The sequence below is a fragment of the Heteronotia binoei genome, chromosome 3 (genome assembly GCF_032191835.1).
Source record: "Heteronotia binoei isolate CCM8104 ecotype False Entrance Well chromosome 3, APGP_CSIRO_Hbin_v1, whole genome shotgun sequence".
In the NCBI taxonomy this organism is placed as follows: domain Eukaryota; kingdom Metazoa; phylum Chordata; class Lepidosauria; order Squamata; family Gekkonidae; genus Heteronotia; species Heteronotia binoei.
This window is the reverse complement of record NC_083225.1, coordinates 167,788,712-167,807,588: the sequence shown is the minus strand read 5'-3', so window position 1 is coordinate 167,807,588 and position 18,877 is coordinate 167,788,712. Positions and strand designations below refer to the sequence as shown.

The window sequence follows — 18,877 nt, the reverse complement described above, 5'->3', positions numbered from 1 at the left end:
CATAATGACAGCTTATCCCTGGAAGCACCGGCAGAGTAAGAAAGTTTTGCAGTTATGAAAGCATCAGGGCTCTAAGGGCTTAATTATATTCTTCAGAAAAAAACCTTCACAAAAATAATGGATAAAGGGTGAAAAGAAAAATAAAGCTGTACACATTTTAATCATAAAGTGCTCTTGTTCCTTCCTTAACACAGCGGGTATTTTACCTTGGCAAACCTTTTAAAAACCATACCTTTATTCTTCATCATTTCCTTTCTGCCCATAAGTGTCCTAAGCTACTGTCTGGGCCTTTTCCAGCACTGAAACAATTACGAAGAGTCAGTACCTCAAAGAAGGCCACTCTTTACGCTGCCACTGGGCGTCCATATTATTTTGCAAACTAGTGAATCTAATAAACAAATGATAGGAAGGTCTTCTTTCTAATGCAGAAGATGGGGCTGCAAGTATACAGAACTGTCCATAAGCAAGGGCAAAGTACCCTTTCACAGGGAGACAAAAACTACTGTCCTTGCTGTTGTGTTACTATTCATAATCTGAGAACTGCACCCACTGCAGAGCTCTTGCAGTTCAAAGGCATGATATTAGGAAGCACCTGGTGGTGACCCATCAAGGCTCTCTAGATCAGGGGTGTCAAACATGCGGCCTGGGAGCCGAATCAGGCCCTCAGAGGGCTCCTATCAGGCCCCCGAGCAACTGGCTGTCATCTGCTTCTTTCTCTCTCGCTTCCTTTTGCATCACAGCTTGCTTTGCCAGGTTTGATCAATCGCACAGGAGCTACAAAGCAAAGTCTCTATTTTCTCCACTGGCTGAGGCTCCTCCCTTGGGGAGGAAGAGGGGGAGGGATTGCTTTCCCAGACTCTTTCCATTGCACAGCAGAACTACTAAACAAAGCCCTTCTTCCTTCTATTGGCTGAGGCTCACCTCCTGGTCCCCCCACCTCCTGGTCCCATGGGGAAGGAAGGAAAGAGCCATAACTTCCTTTGCCCAGTTCCCTGGATCGTTCGGGAGAGATACAAAGAAAACAGCTTTAAGACCAATGAGTACTAATGTTTTAAGAATGTTTTAAGTTTTTAAAAACTTTGTGTTTGCCTGTATCCTTTATAAAGTTTATATATCTGCTACCTGGCATTATATTTTATGATACATATGACCCAGCCTGATAAGGTCTCATTTATGTCAGCTCTGGCCCTCATAACAAATGAGTTCAACCCTCCTGCTCTAGATGAAATACAGGCTACTGTATCCAGGAGAGCAAGCATGATGGAACATCCAGGTTCATATCCCCACTCTAGAATCACAGAATCATAGAGTTGGAAGGGACCTCTAGGGTCATCTAGTACAATCTCCTGCACAATGCAGGAAACTCACAAACACCTCCCCCTAAATTCACAGGGTCTTCATTGCTGTCAGATGGCCGTCTAGCCTCTGTTTAAAAACCTCCAAGGAAGGAGAGCCCACCACCTCCTGAGAAAGCCTGTTCCACTGAGGAATCGCTGTAACGGTCAGGAAGTTCTTCCTAATGTTGAGCCGGAAACTCTTCTGATTTAATTTCAACCCATTGGTTCTGGTCCTACCTTCCGGGGCCACAGAAAACAATTCCACACCATCCTCTATATGACAGCCCTTCAAGTACTTGAAGATGGTGATCATATCACCTCTCAGTTGCCTCCTCTCCAGGCTAAGCATCCCCAGCTCCTTCAATCTTTCCTCATAGGACTTGGTCTCCAGACCCCACACCATCTTTGTCGCCCTCCTCTGGACCCATTCCAGCTTGTCTATATCCTTCTTAAAATGTGGTGCACAAAACTGAACACAATACTCCAGATGAGGTCTTAGAAGAAGAAGAATATATTGGATTTATATCCCGCTCTCCACTTAGAGTCTCAGAGCAGTTCACAATCTCCTTTAACTTCCTCCCCCACAACAGACACCCTGTGAGGTGGGTGGGGCTGGAGAGGGCTCTCACTGCAGCTGCCCTTTCAAGGACAACTTCTGCCAGAGCTATGGCTGACCCAAGGCCATGCTAGCAGGTGCAAGTGGAGCAGTGGGGAATCAAACCCGGTTCTCCCAGATAAGAGTCCGCACACTTAACCATTACACCAAACTGGCTCTCCAGAGCAGAGTAAAGCGATACCATCACATCACATGATTGGGACACTAAACTTCTGTTGATACAGCCCAAAATTGCATTTGCCTTTTTAGCCATCGCATCACACTGTTGACTCATGTTCAGCGTATGATCTACTAAGACCCCTAGATCCTTTTCGCACATACTACTGCTAAGACAAGTCTCCCCCCATTCTACTGCGCAAGCTACTAGTTGACCTTGAGACAGTCACTTGCTCTCAGTCTATTCACAGAGTAGCTCTCATGAGGATAAAATGCAAGTGGGGAGAATAATGCTCTAAGTTTCTTTGGGACTCCACTTGTAATGAAAGTGAGGTATAAATATTGAAATACCTAAATAAATCCCACAGTCTGGGATCACTGGTTAGTCTGTATTATAGGAAGCTCACAAAAGTACAAAACTGTACACAGGCTACATCCAGGGCCAGCCCTAGATTGTCTAACGTCCTGCCCCACCCCACCCCCCGCACTGATAACGTCACCAAGTCACATTGGGGGCAGGTGGCCAATTTGGCACCCCCAGAAGGCTGGCACCCTAGGCAATCACCTAGATTGCCTAGTGACAGGCCCAGCCCCGCCTACTATCCAAAGGTTCTCTTCTACTTGCACAATGGCACTTACAACTAGTGGACTAGCAGTTGGTACATTCCCATTTTGTGCAGCAAGAATGACTACAGAGGGCTAAGCATTCTGTAAACTTCGCTTTGCTTGTGGTACTTTGAATTCAACTCCATGATTTATTATATCACTGACTGTGCTTAATGGATTGTGCATCAGACCTAGGCCAATAATTCTTATGTACACAAAGGCAACTCAATGTATAAGATAGATGGCCGAGTCATTTATTAGCATGGACTAATATTTGGGTATTCAATTCAGACAGTACACTGTAATCCGCAAAAGCTTATTCTAGGATAAGATATTATTGTGGTGCTTTTTAACATTACAAGGTACCACAAGATTCCTATTTATTTTAAGTGCAATTTAAATGTTTAAAAAATCCAATTTAATATATTTTTAAATCACCAGTTCTTATTCAGTTCAGATACCTGCAAACTGCTTTGAATATTCAGGAACTGCAATATAACCAATTATAATTATAAATGCAATAAAATATTATTATTAATAACAACTGGGTCTAAAATTCACCTCAATAGTATACAGAGTCCAATTAGGCCCCAATATTGATTCCTAGCAGACAAAGGATTTAGCTGTTAGAGAAATTAAGGACTTATTTCTAACAAATTAAACTGAATTAAGAAATGAGAATTAATGCCAACTGATTCTAGCTTAATCTAGAATAGGAAAAATTCCCAGAACCACACTGCCCATCAGTTCTGGAAATTCAAGACAGCATTTAGGGACCTGACAACTTCTCTTGCCCTGGCTTATTTTAAATCTTTTTTTAACAGAATCACACACTGCAGATTTCCTCCCCTTAAAAAGAAAATGAAAGTGGTTTTACTACTTAGGAATAGGGTTGCCAAGTCCAATTCAAGAAATATCTGGGGACTTTGGGGGTGGAGCCAGGAGACTTTGGGGGTGGAGCCAGGAGACATTGGGGTGGAGCCAAGATCAAGGCTGTGACAAGCATAACTGAACTCCAAAGGGAGTTCTGGCTATCACATTTAAAGGGACAGCACACCTTTTCAATTCTTTCCTTCCATAGGAAATAATGAAGAATAGGGGCACCTTCTTTTGGGGCTCATAGAATTGGACCCCCTGGTCCAATCTTTTTGAAACTTGGGAGGGTATTTTGGGGAGAGGCACTAGATGCTATGCTGAAAATATGGTGCCCCTACCTCAAAAAACAGCCCCTCCAGAGTCCCAGATACCCGTGGATCAATTCTCCATGATTTTCTATGGGAATAAATCTCCATAGGGATTAACAGAGTTCCCAGCAGACATTTCCCTCCCCTCCCCCCGCTTTCTGATGACCCTGAAGCGGGGGGAGGGTCTCCAAACCGGGGGATCCCCTGCCCCCACCTGGGGATTGGCAACCCTACTTAGGAAGCTCCACTGCTCAATAGCAAATTAATATATGAACATATGAAGCTGCCTTATACTGAATCAGACCTTTGGTCCATCAAAGTCAGTATTGTCTTCTCAGACTGGCAGTGGCTCTCCAGGGTCTCAAGCAGAGGTTTTTCACACCTATTTGCCTGGACCCTTTTTTTTTTGGAGATGCCGGGGATTGAACCTGGGACCTTCTGCTTCCCAAGCAGATGCTCTACCACTGAGCCACCTGGGACCTTCTGCTTCCCAAGCAGATGCTCTACCACTGAGCCACCGTCCCTCCCAATCAGTCGACTGATAATTTGAGGTCGCCAACTACTAAACTGGAACTGCTGCTCAACACCGTCCCACCCAATATAGTGGCACAGAAGTCATGCTCCAGCTACAATCTAGGGTTGCCAGCCTCCAGGTGGGACTCGGGAGATCCTCTGGAATTACATCTGATCTCCAAATGAAAGAGATCAGTTCCCCTGGACAAAATGTCAAGCTTTGTAGGGTTGCCAGCCTCCAGGGGGTGGCTGAAAATCTCCTGCTATTACTACTGGTTTCCGGGTGTCTCCAGATGACTAAAATCAATTCACTTGAAGCAAATAGCTGCTCTGGATGGTGGACTATGTGGAATTATACCACACTAAAGCCCCTCCCCTCCCCAAACCATGCCCTTCTCAGGCTCCCCCACTCCCCACAGCTATTTCCCAACATGGAGCTGGCAACCCTACAGTTTTGGCAGGTAGATTCTATGGCACTATACCATGCTGAAGTCCCTTAACTTCCCAAACCCTGCCCTCTCCAGGCTCCACCCCCAAAGCTCCAGGAATTTCCTTACCTGGAGTTGGCAACCCTACCAATCACATTTTGTTTGTGTAATCTCCAGAATAGCCCACATCCTTTAAAGGAGGCATTTAATTGAGGAGAATGAACTACTAACTGCTAAAAGGTAAATGTCATGTAATAGAACATGTATAGTGACTTCAAAATGGTGCACTCTTCTTTTAAGTTTCTGTTTTGTTTGGTTTCCAATAAGAAGTCTACACACGTTTGCCTTCTCCAGCAACCTTTCCCAGCAATCACATCTTCTGACAAGAAAGTGAAGTGTTATCTTCTCAGGAGAAGGAATTATCCAATTTGAAGTCTCTCACTTTTGATGGACTTTTTAAACACCTCTTCAACACAACTTATTTGACTGGAGAGATAATAAAAATACCTGAAATGCAAGAGATTAAACAAATCTCCAGGGGTGAGGCACATTCATACAGATCTAGTTTAAGCATATTAGTCATTGTCTTGGGTTGGACAACAAAACTTGAAAGTTTATGCAGAAATCTAAATGTGAAAGTATGAAGATTCAGATAGCTTTTAAAGGGGCATATCAAGGAGACTTCCGTTTTCTCTGTAAGCATTTTACTCCTTTCTCCTTTAGCAAAATTCTCCATGTGGAAAAGAAAATGCATGCAAGGCACTAATACAAGCTAGCACTAGATTATTGTGTTGTTAGCCGCCCTGAGCCTGCCCCGGCGGGGAGGGCGGGATATAAATAAAATTTTGTTGTTGTTGTTGTTATGCCAACTTCTCCACTACCAGCCCCATCACTTGGCATACCACTTTCACTTGAAGAAGAAAATTCAATTCAAAGTTCCAAGTTCTGTTTGGAACATTTTACCAGAAGTATAAAACAATTATTGAGTCACCTACAAGGCTGAATGTGAAGCGTAATAGAAATTATGTTCCAGTGATGCAGCTGAATCACTGAAAAAATTCCAAATATATCAGATGCAATGCTAGAAGACCACAACTTGCAAAGTCTGAGAAGCCAGGCTTTAGAGGGTGTACTCCTTTCCACTTCCCTTCGCTCTCTCTACAGCTATTTCCCTCTGAAGTGTTAATTATGGTTTCGTATTGCACATGCATCAATACAAACAAATGTTTGTGGCAAAGTAGATTCTTTCATAAATCAGAAAATGAAACCGTGACTTCAAGCAAGCTGGCAAACCAAGTTTAATAGGGTTCCTACTGTGCTCTTAGCCATGGACTGCAATGATGCAACATGAAACCATAATTAGAAATGAGACACAACAGGCCACATTGCTCTGAAGGAAAGAAAACTCATCTCGAGGCATCGCTCAGTTTGCAAACCATCGTTCACAGGGGCCTCATGTTACATCTGCACCCACCTGTAGCAAACATTATTATATGGAAGTTTTGTTTTTGTTAATAAAAAATAAAAAAAATTGAGTTTAAAAAAAAAGATAACCTTTCAATTAGCCTACAGAATTTTATAGACAGCTTTGCAAGAGGATCAGACTGGTTCATGAAGGAAAGGTCTATTGTGACTACTAGGCATAGTGACAAGCAACGTCAGGGGAAGACCTTAGTCTCAGTGCCCTGTTGCTGGCCTTCCACAGTAACTGGTGGCCACTGTGTGAGATAAAATGCTGGATTAGATGGACCACTGGTTTAATCCAGCAGGATTCTTCTAATGTTTTTATCCAGTCTTACTTTTTCTAAAGCTAGAACACCTTATGTGAATTCTGGACATCCACATGCTGCCCAGGCCAATGTAAGTGTACAAAGTCTCTTTCATTTTCCAAATAGGTGATTACTGTCTATATTCCCCCATGTGAACTGAATACACCACAGTTCTCTCTTGCCTATTAATACCCCGTTATAAAACCTAGGAAAACAAAAACTAGAATCCCTAAGGATGGCATGTTGAGTAAAATACATTCCTGGCATTGCCCCCCCCAAGAGAGGCAGGCTGTTCCATAATTGAACAGCAGCAAATGAAAGAGCTCTCCTATATCACGCAGTTTAATTTGAAGAGCAGCCAGTTGACTCTGAGCAGCTGAGCAAAAGAAGCTGACAGTCGACTGATAATTTGAGGTCGCCAACTACTAAACTGGAACTGCTGCTCAACACTTAACGGCTAAAGTAAGTGATAAAAATTGCAAAAGTCCCTCTATCAAAAAGATTGGGGGTGGGGGGGGGGGTAATCATTGCCCACAAAGAAACGGAAACAAATTCATTTCTTAAAATATAATGAGCAGATACATATTGCATGAGCTCAAAGAGGATGCAAGAATAACCAGAGCTCTCCACCGAGAGCCAAACGAAATTAATCTAGGCATGACACAGCGAAGGCATTATAAATGATGTATAACGTTTAGATGAAGAAACTGACTTTGATACTCGTAACGGCTAGATTCTCAGGAATAAAATATACTATTTGCATTCATAGATTCAGATCACCTATCTACAAAAAAAACTTATTCACAATCGCTGTCTTTTTGGTTATACTGAACTTCCAGTGTGAAGCTTCAGGGATGGTTATTTTATTTAAAGTGTTTGTATTCTGCTCTTCAGCTGCACTGATCCCCTGAAGTTAACTCAAGTTAACCAAATAAAACATAACACTCATCACAATAACATCAGCGATGGAAAAAAAAATCCAGCAATCAGATAAATAAACCAAATGGGTTATAGAAAAACAAGGCCTTAAACACAAAGACATCATTGCAACTATTGTAATTAAAGCTAATTTAAACCAAAGCTTGTCAAAGCAAAATATAAAAAAAAAGGGGGGGTAAAACATGTCTCATGCTGGAAAGCATTCCACAGTCTTGCTGCCACCACAGTAAAGACCCTGTCTTGTAGAACCACCTGCAGAACATCGTCAGTGGGGCATATGGAACAAAGCTAGGTTCATGTGGGGTATGGCAGTCCTCCAAGTAGACATCTTCATGTCTGTTACTGGATAGTGACAGGCAAGCAAGGCCAATTTGAAGGTCCAGTGAAGTCTGTAGTCACTGGTCAGCTGGGCAGTGGTAAATTGGTCTAATACAGGGGTGGCCAAACTGCGGCTCGGGAGCCACAAGTGGCTCTTTCAAACATATTGTGCGGCTCTTGAAGCTCCCCACCCCACTCCATTGACAGGCTCAGAGAATGCATTTAAAGTTAAAGTTGTGTTATTTCCACCTCTCCCTCCCTCCTCCATCTATTTGCCTGCCTGCCTTCCTCCCTTCTTGCTCTCAAACATCTGATGTTCACGTCTTGTGGCTCTCAAACATATCACATTTATTCTACGTGGCTCTTACATTAAGCAAGTTTGGCCACCCCTGGTCTAGGAAAAGCCAAGAAAGCTCTCAACTGTGGTTGATTGCCCTGACCTGGATAGCCCAGGCTAGGCTGAACTCATCAGATCTCAGAAGCTAAGCAGGGTCAGCCTGGCTGGTATTTAGATGAGAATACCATGGTCATGACATGGAGGCAGTCAACAGCAAACAACCTCTGAACGTCTCTTGACTTGAAAACCCCATGGGGTTGCCATGAGTCAGCTGTGATTCGCTGGTAAAGGAAATAATACTTAGCAAGTTGGGGGGGGGGGGCTTCTAGTACCCTGACTGTATAATGCCCTCCTTAGAGACACTTGTGTGGCACCAGATCTGTCCTCCTGTGTATCTGTTAGGTGACCATATTTGGCATTTTCTGATTAATCTCCCTCTGGTTTTACTTTACTTTAATGAGGGTTTCGGGTACTACTGTAAGTTTCTGCCCTTGACAGATTATTTTTTTTTTCTTTAAGAGACCTTGAAAGCTTTCTACACCAAAAAGGCGCAATATGAACTACTTAAAAAGTGAAGCAACCAAACAGCGGCTGCAGCTAACAACTCAGTCGATACAAACAACTTTTTTCATTTCTTGGCATGCATTTCCTGTGAATGTTTTGGCTTTCTGCAAGTTCTTCTCTGCCGTTCAAGCTAATCAGTGAGGTCATCACCAGCATCCGGGCTGCTAGCCAGCCAAGAGACCTACATTACACAAGGGACGGCATCTTCCATCTTTCAAGGTGTCTTCAAAATATGCTTGTAAGCAGCCGCTGGCATGGCTGCATTTGGCAAGGATGAAACACCTTCGGACAAGGAATCAAGAGTGGGCTCTTCTTAAGCCACGAGCGCAACCAAGACCCACAATCTGGCTGAGGTAGTAAAAGGAGAACAAGTTGTTGCCCACCTAGTGGTTTTCAGTGGCCTCAGCTGTCAGGCTGCCATCAGCTAAATATATTTCAAGGGTGCATATGGTAGAAGCTGTGCAGTTTAACTGAAAGATCATCTGAATGTTCCAGATGCACTGGCTGAAAGCCAGACATCTTCATCTAACACAGACAGGAACACATCTTAATTACTCATCTTAAAACTGTGTAATTACTTTCATAAAAAAAAAATGTTTTCCTTACATTTTAGAGACCATTGACTAATGAACCTTAGAACACCAATTAGGCATACTGTTTATACTGATGAGCTCCTTTGAAAATGACTTTTCAAAATCTAAAACCTTCCTAATTGTGTCACACTGATTCAAGCGATGTAACCAAATCATGCTCAATTAATCTGTGGTTTGGGTTTTTCAAAATGGACTGCAAGTGTTGACTTTACAGCTCCTTCATCTTTGCATTGGGTGCGCCTCCTGAGAGGGCAGTAGCAAGCAGTGCAAAAAAACGATGCTTTCCAGGGTTTATCTTTCAAGCTTTTGGTTACAGAAGACTCAAGTACAGCAGAGTCTTTTTAGGCTAATGAGAACACTGCATTTTTGCTCACCCTCCTGTTTTGGGATATGATGATTTTCTTTGCTTGGGGGACGACTTCTGGGAGGCTGCCATCGCCAGAAACTGTTTTGGAACTTTGCGGTTTTAAAGGTTTTTTTAATCCTACTAATGACTTTTAGCTTTAATAAAGCAGTTCCACTTGAGACTGGGTTTTTTTAGCAGACTTTCTCTGCCAGTTTTTAAGACCAAACTGTTTTTGTTTTCCTTCAGGAGTCCTTATTTTACTAGCACTTTATGTAACCCGGCACCTCCCACCCTCTCCTGCATTGTCTTCAATAGCTAGCTAATTAAGACGGCAACTCTTTCTTGGAGCAAAAGATATTTTCTTATCTCTACCTCGCCCTGAGAACTGCAGCTGTGAACTGCTGGTTCAGAGAACTAATTATATTCCTAAGGGATGTGATGATGGTGACGATGACGATGCTGATGATGCATTAGTTTTACTGTAAGTCATCTTGTGAATCACTATGGATCCAAAAGCAGGCCATAAATGTCTTTATTTAAATAAATAAGACAAGTTTGCAAAACATCTAGTCTAGTCACTTCAAGGCTTTGCAATGACTTACTCCGACCTTATGCTAGTTGTTGCCAGTGCTCAATGAAAAATGCATGTGGGACAAGTCCTTCCCTCCTCTTGTGATAGGAAGGACCCCATCCTGAGGCATTTCTACACAATTCCTTGCTACACAACCAATTCAACATGTCCATGTCTCAGTAATTCCCAAATGGTGCACTATGAGAAATAAGAATACTCAGTCATTAAAGACTTATAGGAGACCAAACCACCCTATGCACGGAGAATGCTGCCTACCATATTGCTTCCTGACTCCTGCTTCGGTCCTGCCTCCTCACAGTCGGCCTCCACTGGGGTCAGGTACTCCTAATACATTTCTAGATTGGGTGTGATTGGATCATTCATTTACTTCTGATGCAGAACTTCAGGAGAATTACCTATCTTAAGAGGAAACTGCTTGTTGTATCTGTATCTGAAACACTCTTCTAAGCTATCCTTCCAATCAGGAGGCAAGAGAAGGAGAAGAAGAAAGAGAAGAAGAAGGAGGAGAAGGTTATTGGATTTATATCCCACCCTCCACTCCGAATCTCAGAGTGGCTCACAATCTCCTTTATCTTTCTCCCTCACAACAGACACCCTGTGAGGTAGGTGAGGCTGAGAAGACTCTCACAGCAGCTGCCCTTTCAAGGACAACCTCTGCCAGAGCTATGGCTGACCCAAGGCCATTCCAGCAGGTGCAAGTGGAGGAGTGGGGAATCAAACCCGGTTCTCCCCAGATAGGAGTCCGCACACTTAACCACTACACCAAACTGGCTCTAAATATAGTGACTCCTGAAGAAACACATAACTAAAAAATTTCCTCTTCTTAGAACTTTTAGGTTGGGAGGGGAGAGTCCCTCATTTAGCAGAAATTTGGGGAACATGGCCACAGCTCAGTAAAAACACTGCTCCAGTAAAAACTGATTCTCTGACAGGCATTACCCATTTTATTTGGACAAACAGCAAAAACATAAACCCAATTTTACTGAAGAGACAGTAGTACCAACTGCGTGTGTCAGTTGAGATTCAACCACAGGAACTGGCAAATATTAGAAATTATGATGAGCTAGAAAACATTTGCAATGGGGGTATACAGGCCACAACCCATCTGCTACTAGACATCTGGTATCATCCAAGATTCTGTATTGGGTTGCATATTTTATGTGCACTTACCCGTTCACTAACCCCCATGATACCAAATCTCTTGTCAGCTCTGACAAATGCTTACCGTTGCTTTTGGGGAGATAATGTGTATAAGCGTTCCTCTTATTTATCCTGAATTATGGAAGTCAACAATAAAACCTACATTATTTAACAAAATGATTAGGGAAACATGTTGGAATGCTGCAGGGTGACGCTTCACCCATTCTGCAGTCACTCCTTTGGATGCTCATCAATTACTGGCTATCACATATAAACCCTTCATGGCCTTGGACCCCATATCTGCAGGATCACCTCTCCTCCTATGCTCTGCCAAAGCAGCCTTGATTATTGGGGCAGGGTCTTTTGCAAATGCCAATGTACAAGTGGGCAACATCAACAACTGCTCATACACATGCCACCTCAGCTGTAGCTGCTGCCTTGTGGAATGACCTGCCTGAGGAACTCAGGGAGGCTCCCATACTTCTGTCATTCTGCAAACTGTGTAAAACAGCATTGTTCAAGAAGGCATTAGACGTCCAGAGGAATTGGTTGGCCACTGTGTGAGACAGGATGCTGGTCTAGATGGACCACTGGTCTGACCTAGAAGGGCTCTTCTTATGTTGTTAGGGCATTCTTTAAAAGGTAACAGATCTGAATTATAACAGAATGGTTCTCTTTACTTAAAGAGAACACGTCTATACTACTACATATAGTATGTATTATCTGTTTGCTGTATGTATTATCTCGCTCTCACTGCATTTTCTTCTACTTACTTAATACCACTTTTGGCATTAACATGCCTAATACTTATGGTTTGTTTCAGATTTCTGCAATTCCATTCTTATTACATTACTTTTTAGGTGTCATCCTACTGATTGCATTGACCTACACTTCATCATCCACCTTGAGAAAGGCAGACTCCAGACAGTGTAGCTCAATAAATATACCTCAAACTATTAGCCACTTCAAAATCTAACAGACCAGTTCAAAGCACAATGAAAGACAGAGCTTGCCTTGAGAGTCATTCAATCAAAAGGCAAACTATAGATATTCGAAACAAAAATTTAAAATACAAACGCCTCCTTGATCATTTTTGTGTGAACAACTTAGCTCATGAATTTTTTTTTAAGAGTTCTCACTTCCTAATAAAAGCCCGAACAGAACTTTCTAAAGAGCCACGAATACCTTCTTTAGAATTTGAGTGGGTACCTGCTGAATCCCTTTTGGTTTTGTTATGATGATTTAGTTCCAGCAACTCTCTGGCAGGCATCAAGCTTCATAAAATGATCTGCATTCTTCCTGATGCACCATTGTCAACCTGTCAAATTTTGTATTTTTCCAGGTTTATTATGCGTTCTGTTAAACTTGCAGATGCAGCTTATTTGCCACAGCTTCTTCCATTTCAATCAGCTTTCTTCGCCCATGCTATAACCTTTTTCCATTTGTGGTATATAATATTTAAACTGAGTATCTCTCATGTTGCTTAAGTCAACTTTGTGTACGTTATAAAATGTTTAATTTTTGCAATGGCTCTTGTCGTTCCCTTCCAACTAGCAAAGGGTATTTAAACACAAACCACAGTAATTAGCGCATTATTTGGACCAGAACTTGTGCTGGAATAATTATCTCTTCTACTGTTGGCTCCTGAAGTAGCAATGAGAAAGTCATTTATTGCCTCGAAATTAAACATCCGCATAAATGTCCCATGGTGACCTCTTCCCAGTCAAAGAGAACATGACAAATGCACCCATTATTAGAGTGGTTGCATTTAGAGCTTCCAAAAGTCTGATGGCTCAATATGGGCTTGGAAGACCCCTAAATATGGTACAGGCAAAGCCAGATTGCTCTTTTAGGAGAATGGGAGTGGGCTGAAGAACTGTATATTCTATCTTATGAGCAGGGTTGCAGAAAATGTCCTGTCTCTTTAATAAAGGCTTGATGTGTGGAAAGAGGCTGCTGAAGTTTTTTAAGGCACAAAAGTAAAAAACATTACCTGGTACGTAATATCCCATTAAGCCTCTATTAAAGGGATTCCCCACCCCCAGACTGTCAGCACCCTGTTCAAGAGCAACTTTCTGCCTCTCACTTTAACCAAGCAACGGTGTCATTAATCATCATATGGTAGGGTTGCCAACTCCAATTAAAGAAAAATCTGGGGACTTTGGGGGCGGAGCCAGGAGACTTTGGGGGTGGAGCCAGGAGACATTGGGGGTGGAGCCAGGAACAAGGATGTGACAAGCATAATTGAACTCCAAGGGAGTTCTGGCCATCACATTTAAAGGGACAGCACGCCTTTTTAAATGCCTTTCTTCCATAGGAAATAATTAAGGATAGGGGCACCATCTTTTGGGGCTCATAGAATTGGACCCTCTGGTCCAATATTTTTTGACTTGGGGGATATTTGGGGGAAGGCACTAGCTGCTCTACTAAAAATCTGGTGCCTCTACCTCAAAAAATAGCCCCCCCCCCAGAGCCCCCAATACCCATGGATCAATTCCCTATTATTCTCTATGGGAATCGTTCTCCATAGGGAATAATAGAGTGCCTAGTAGACATTTCCCTCCCCCCTCCATGCTTTCTAAAGGGGGGGAGGGCCTCCATACCAGGGAATCCCCCTCCCTGCCCCCTCCCTCTCTCATACACACACACACACAAATACTTACCATACTTGGTCTTCTTCCAGCAGAATTTGCTCGCTGTGAAAACGAAAGTAAGGCTGCACAGGAAAAGAAAGGGAGGGGCCGTTCCTGTTTCCTGTGCAGCCTTAAAGGGACAGATTTTAAAAACGCATCCCAAGCTGTAAAACAACATGATGCCTACAGGTATGTTCTCTCTCCCCCCGCCCCCAGATTTTTTAAGAGCGGGGCAGGAGGCTGAAAATTTGGGGGTCCCCCACCAGGGTGGGAGGGTTGGGAAGCCTATCATATGGTTAACCAGATGACCTGCTTAGTCAGTGTTGGAAACTTCTTGAACTATCCCAGCTAGCCTTAACTAGCATGAACACTGGAGCTGGACTACTGCTGAAGAGGGGAAATCCATTTCAAGGAGGAAATGAGCAATCCCCACTGTTAAAAGATTCTTTCACTTTCATTTGGAGTTGGAGACAGAAAGAAAACAAGCGCTAGAGGTTATTCTGAAACTGTCATTCAGCTTTGTGACATACATTTGTACTCATTCCCTGAATTAATTTGATTTTATGAATCCTGTCAAAATTCTGTACCAGCAGAAGATGACTTCCTACACCTAAGTTATTTGCAGACCAGAAAGTAATTTTCTGATGCCATTGTATATACAAGAACGCAAAAAGGAAAGAGGAGGATATTCTTTTTCTCTAATCTTTTGATACGCGCTCATAATTTTACCGAAGCACTGTCAATAGCATAATAAATTCACTAATCCTCTTAAGATCCCAGAGTGAATACTTTCTGAATCAGCTATTAAGTGTATTGAGCTTTCTTATTTTCAGAGATGCACCTCATTATTTTTAAATGAATAAGCTCGCATAATGTACAAAAATGTTAACAATATAAAATATTCTCTTCGGGGTTCCAATTTAACTTTTTTCCTCAAATGCTTTCATTCAATTAATTTCCTTCATAGAACTTATACATCATTGTTAAAGAACTGTCTAGAATGATCACACAGGAATCAAGAGACTTGCTTTCACTACTTGCATACCTATTTGAAAAAAATGAATTATTGGATTACTTAAAACTGAAGTTAACCATTTAAAAAAAGAAACCAAACTGTCCAACTCTAAGCTACAGGAGAATTTTTAGTAAAATAATGTCTTATGAATTTCTACAGTACGAATTGAGAGTTTTTGAGAGAAGAATTAAAAGGACAAAATCCTCTTTGACATTGCTTTATTTCCCAGTTTACATAAGCAATAAGCAATCAAAACTGCTGCCTAGGCCAATCATACGCCAACAGTGATATCTAAAGCCTTGGCTACTGGCAATCAAATTTTAATTGCTTACTGGCAATCAAATTTTAATTGACTACTGGCCTTGCAATAAATTAATATGCCCAGGGTTTGGTTTGGTTTTTTTAAAAAAGCAGGAACGCAGTTCCGGCTGGCTTGATGTCAGGGGGTGTGACCTAAAATGCAAATTAGTCCCTGCTGGGCTTGTTCTACAACAAAGCCCTATATAAAACAATGGTGATATCAGGGAGTGTGGCCTAATATGCAAATGAGTTCCTGCTGGGCTTGTTCTACAAACAAAGCCCCGAATGTGCCTATATAAAACTTCAGAATAGGTACTTTTTCAAGAAATGAAAATAAGTGTACATTTTTAATAAACAAAAGCCAATAGCAATAACTAAACATTTCCCCAAAAATAGTTTCCAAAAGTAGATCTTCTCAGTTCCCAGCCCAGTCTCTTAACACTGTATCAAATTTTTCACACCTATTAATTTCACCCTGTCTGGAACTTTTGTTAATTAAGAGTCCAATCCTAAGAACACTTTCGTGGAAATAAGCCCCACCTAAGAGACCTCAGAGGGATTCTGAATAGATTTGGTTAGGATGGCATTTTTAATCTACTAATTGAAGTCATTCTTATAAACCTGTCTAATTTCATCCTTTTCTGCCTTGCTGAAGATCGTAACTAACTCTGATAACTTTTTAGGTATGTGATTCTGGGTTTTGAACTACAAACCTTGCGCGGCCTGACACTGGGATTTTGTCCGAGTGAACTACCTGCGACAGTATTTGCTCAGAGCTTGTTAGGAAAAGAACGTATGTGGGGTGTACATCTGCTCTTTTACGGCCAGTTCATTAGAAAGCTTTGAGTTTGGCCAGGCCTGGAATAAAGATTTTCCCTTGTACCCAGCCTGCTGCTTCTGTCTCTTCTAACTCCTGTTCTACTAGCTCAGGGGCTTTGAGCTGTGGAACACAAACTCCTAGTATAGTACTTTGTATAGTCATTCACGGTCTCAGCCTGGTCCTTACAGGGACCGCCATTTCGCTTAGGCATTCAGCTACATTTACAATCCATAGTCAATTATGCTACCTATTTGGCTTGCTAGCAACCCTAATAGCTTTTTAAATTGAAATATTTGTTTGCTGAAAGCCATACCAGTTCTGCTAGAAATAGCATTTCTGGCAGATAGTCTGTGACTTCACAAACTATTTAGACATCAGAAACTGACTCGAGTTCCATGACAACTTGCATTAACACCTTATTTTTTAAAAAAATAGATCAAAACTGCAGTTGGCTATTGAAAACAGCAAAATAAAAATGAAGCATGCTAGCAATCCTCCAATCTGGATTCACAAATACAGTATCATTATTATCACTTTAGTTCCTCTTTAATTAATGCTGGCATACTCCAAAAACAACACAGCACCAAAACAGAACGGCAAGCTGAATTGGAAAGAAGATGGATGTTAGAGCAAAAAGCAATTTGTGAGAAGATGCAGAATGCCCAACTGCACAATAAATTGGATTTTCAATGCATTCCATCACACATGCTCTGTACATGTGATAAGGAAGTTGGTTGCAGTTTAAAAATCAGACAGAAATGACAACAGATGTCCCAATACAACAACTATCCCCAAATATAAGCACTATAAAAACTTTAAGGCAGTCTAAAGTAACAGTTTCTCAGAAAAGAAATCAACAGAAAGAGGACTACAAGAGAATCAGCTCTGCCCACTGAAGCACAAGCAGAGTTTAACACCAGTCTAGTGCTATTTAACTTCAGATTCCCCATCCTCTTCATTCATGGACCAATTCTTCATATTTTACATTCCAAGTAGATGGAGGAGAAGGAAAAGAAGAAGGAGAAGAAGAGGAGGAGATTGGATTTATATTCCGCCCTTCACTACCCGAAGGAGTCTCAGAGCGCCTGTCCTTTCTCTTCCCCTCCCCACAACAGACACCCTGTGAGGTAGGTGGAGCCGAGATAGCTCTAACAGAAACTGCTCTTGAGGAACAGCTCTGTGAGAACTTGTGACTAACTCAAGGTCACATCAGCATGTGCATATGGAGGAGTGGGGAATCAAACCCGGTTATCCCAGGTGAGAGTTCACACACTTAACCACTTCACCAAACTGTCTATCATTGAACCATGGCCCCTCTCCAAATCCATATCCTAGACCCTAGAGTAGGGAGTCGTATTTAAGAGATTTGTATATCAACGTTTCCTTGCATTCACAGCTGCTCACAACAGAATACAATGATACAAAGCAATACAAATCTACAGTTAAAACCAACCAGCAAAAAAAACCATACATACTTCTTTACTAAAGTGATTAAACGGTGGCATTAACTGCCACAGAATGTAGTAGTGGCTGCAAGCACAAATGGCTTTAACAGAGGACTAGATAGAATTATCAAGGATAGATTCATCAGTGGCTATTAGCCATGGGGATCAAAGAGAATTTCTATATTTAGAGGCAGCAAACATCTGAATACTAGTGCTAGAAGGTAACGTAAGAGGAAGGCCTCAGCCTCTGTGTTCTGCTACTGGTTCTCCAAGGTACTGTGTGAAACAGGATGCTTGAATTGATGGACCACTGGTCTTCTCCAGCAAAAATCACTGAAATAACAACCAACCCTCAGAAACACCTGTCCCTCCACTCCATTCACAGAGTGAAAAGCTGCTCAATGAGGCATGTCTTACAACACCTACAGAAAACGAATATCAAAGTTGTTTCTACTATCTCTATGCGAGGAATTACTTCAACTGGCACAATATATGGTTTTCTTATTAGTCCATCCAAATGTAGTTCATCTGGCATTATCTACATCATCATTAATGGATGGACACACACCAACGTTCTATGAAACCCAATTTTTTGGCCTTCTACAGTGCAAAATAAACCTGCGGGTGAATGGGAGTACTAATCAAAATGAATTGTGACAATTTTGTACACTTAAGACAAGTTAATATAAAACCATCTAATCACAGAGACCTTCACTGACATAAACTAGGGCAGGATACTTCTTCATTTTACTGTCCGCCCCCCTGAATTCAGGCACAACTAGTCCAGCACAGTCCCTGAAAGCAAAAATTGATTTCTGTCCCCTAATTTGATGTCTCAGAGCTAACTCTATTGCAATTAAGATGATGATTTATAGATGCTAGTCTCCACAAAGTTAAGGTGTGATGCAGAAAGCAGATATTGGCATAATTAGAGACACTACAAGGAAGCCAATAAAAATTCCCTGGATTGCCAATTATTTTTCCTCTAGTTCAGTATTATTTTTTTTTTCGAGAGCATCTTGTTACTGACTTCTTGATTACCTTTGGCCACATCCTCAGAAGACTTGGTTCACACTCTTTATGCTTATCAGAAGATTTAACAGTATAGAACACACCAGAGCACTGACAAATTCTTACATGCCTTGTCAACCAAGTGAGGTGTTTAAGGTACAGTCTATTCCAAAACTACCAGAAATCTTGTCTAAGTTATTATGCAAAATTATTAC

General features: G+C 41.8%; 1 protein-coding gene across 1 annotated transcript in view; it reads right to left on the bottom strand.

The window, feature by feature from the left end:
- The window catches only part of CWF19L2 (CWF19 like cell cycle control factor 2), a 109,265-nt gene that overhangs the window by 42,905 nt on the left and 47,483 nt on the right, over positions 1-18,877 (bottom strand). The window lies entirely within an intron of this gene.